Source organism: Micropterus dolomieu, linkage group LG19, assembly GCF_021292245.1.
Source record: "Micropterus dolomieu isolate WLL.071019.BEF.003 ecotype Adirondacks linkage group LG19, ASM2129224v1, whole genome shotgun sequence".
Classification (NCBI taxonomy): domain Eukaryota; kingdom Metazoa; phylum Chordata; class Actinopteri; order Centrarchiformes; family Centrarchidae; genus Micropterus; species Micropterus dolomieu.
Window position 1 is genome coordinate 3,229,354 of NC_060168.1, and position 2,835 is coordinate 3,232,188.

Genomic DNA, 2,835 nt, shown 5'->3' on the forward strand with positions numbered 1-2,835 from the left:
GTCTACCAGGAAGTTTTAGAGCACTTCATGCTTCCTGCTGCTGACCAACTTTATGGAGCTGCAGATTTCATTTTCCAACAGGACTTGGCACCTGCACACAGTGCCAAAGCTACCAGTACCTGGTTTAAGGACCATGGTATCCCTGTTCTTAATTGGCCGGCAAACTGGCCTGACCTTAACCCTATAGAAAATCTATGGGGTATTGTGAAGAGGAAGATGAAGGCCACAACACCTGAGCAGTGCCACAGACTGATCGACTCCATGCCACGCCGCATTGCTGCAGTAGTTCAGGCAAAAGGAGCCAAAAGGAGAACTAAGTATTGAGTGCTGTACATGCTCATACTTTTCATGTTCATACTTTTCAGTTGGCCAACATTTCTAAAAATCCTTTTTTTGTGTTGGTCTTACGTAATATTCTAATTTTCGGAGATACTGAATTTGGGATTTTCATTAGTTGTCAGTTTTAATCATCACAATTAAATGAAATATACATTTGAAATATATCAGTCTGTGTGGAATGAATGAATGAATATAATATCCAAGTTTCACTTTTTGAATGGAATTACTGAAATAAATCAACTTTTTGATGATATTCTAATTATATGAGAGAGACACACACACACACACACACACACACACACACACACACACACACACACACACACACACACACACACACACACACACACACAAAAATAATAGCCAGTAAAGGTTTTAGAGATCAGTTGTCATTTAGGATGGGAGAAAAAACATTTTTTGTTTATTGACCTCGTGAGTGCAGGTATCAGCCAATGCCAGATATCGGCCCGATTAATCAGCCAACCAATTAATTGGTCTATCACTGAAAACCAGTGTTGGGCAGTAATATGTTACTCAGTAATGCTTTACTGTAATAATATTACTTTTCCCAGTAACTAGTAGTGTAACAGATTACTATTTTCAAAACAGTAATATTATTACAGTTACTAATCCAAGTAACGCTGCGTTACTGAACGCACCATCCATGACGTGAATGCGCGACTGAGCAGCAGGTCAGCGGCATAACATCATATGTTGTTCAAGTCAGCTGTTAGCCAAGAAGCTAGAGGAAGAATGGAGAACAAACGAGAGAGGCGTTCTTTCCACAGCTGAATTAAGTATCACCATTATTGTGACAGTGAAGGTTTCAAAGAACGTTGACGTCCATGGTAAACTTTGTGCGACCAGCAAAAAGCTTTCAACCGCGAACAATTCTACATCAACTGTTTATCTTTTGTAAAAATACTGAATATTGCTATTATAAATACATGTGCAGAAAAAGTTCAACAGTTGGGATTTACTTGCTTTATTCTTTATTTTAGCCAGTGGCGTTAAGAGACGTTATGTTTTGTAAAAACATTCCTTCCGTATGAATATATTAGTTAGAAAGACTGCTTTGTTTGGTTGGAGGATAGGTGGGGTGGTAGTAACATAACTAGTTACTTTTATCACCCAGTAATAGGTAAAGTAATATTATTACTTTTATAAGGAGTAATAAGTAACTTATTACAATTTCTGAGTAACTTGCCCAACACTGCTACTCACCACAGGTTTTTAAAGATGGTGGTTGATGGTGCTGCATGTGTTTGACCAATCAGTTCTTATAAAAAAAAAAAAAAAAAAATTCCTACTGTCCAAAAACGCCTAGTGTCTGCAGTCTACATGAATGGTTAAGTGTGTACCGCCAGACCGTCCTCCTGACCAGGGTTGAATATTCTTTAGGCATTGCTTGGCTTTGGTGAAAAATTATTTGTTGAATTAAATATATATATATATATATATATATAGTTTAATATAATGTGAAGTTTTGTTTAACGTTATTGACTTTAATTGACCCGTTTTGACCAGTTTACCGGGGAGGGGAGACAAAATAACAGGAATAATTAACACTGTGATGCAGTCCAACACAGGGACACTGGCCAAAACATTATGCCATTGGGAAGCTTCTATTATTGTTTATATTAGAGCTGACACTGTGTAGTGGAAGGGTTGATTCAACTTAGAAGTAGTATTATTTAGTCATTTGTGAAGTCTCATTTAGTGTCTTATAGTCATAAGTGATGAGGGTCAACTTGTGACAGATGTTCCTCTTTTGCAGATGTCATTTGAGAATGTTTTAGGAGTCATTTGTAACTGTTTTTATGACTGTGTGTTAGGTACTTTTTGAAACATCTAAAATGTTGCCAGTTATAAAACATTTAACCTTTTTTACATTTTACTTTTTACAAAATATGATAAATTGTCAGGGCAGTTCTGTCACATGTTTTAGACATTTATGCAGAAAAGCACATCTGCACATTCTCCTCTCCTAAATTGGACATGTAGTTGTAAAAATAAGAATGTGTTACTCAACCTTTCTGATTAGATAAAGGTTAAAAATGGCATTTCCTCTTGTCAACATCCAGTCAGGAGGAAGTCTGCATGGACAGCTCTTTGGCCTCTCCCGGAATCAGTTAAAGTCAGTTCAGTTTCACACTCACATCCCTAAACAATGGAGAAGTCAGAGGTCAATAGAATTGGCTAATGGACAATGTGTAATACTCTTCAGCCTGGTTGTAAAAATGACCTCTGCTTCATGCTTTTTCCTGTGTATGGAAGATGAAGCTTGCACAATAGGAAGCCAGTCCCTCTTAATTTTTTTTTTATTCAGAGAAAAGTTGTGAAAAGAAATGTGCTCATTTTGCCTGTATGTTTCATTTTGTGTCAGCAAGACTCATAGTTCGTTGCTCAGTCTCTCCTAGTCCCTGTGTGTCACTAGTTCGTATTAAGAAGCTTTAGCATGTCTTGCTATGCCCCCCCCCCCCCCCCCCCCCCCCC

General features: G+C 37.7%; 1 protein-coding gene across 2 annotated transcripts in view; it reads right to left on the reverse strand.

Moving 5' to 3' along the window:
* setd7 (SET domain containing 7, histone lysine methyltransferase) overlaps window positions 1-2,835 on the reverse strand; it is a 519,573-nt gene that overhangs the window by 471,090 nt on the left and 45,648 nt on the right. The window lies entirely within an intron of this gene.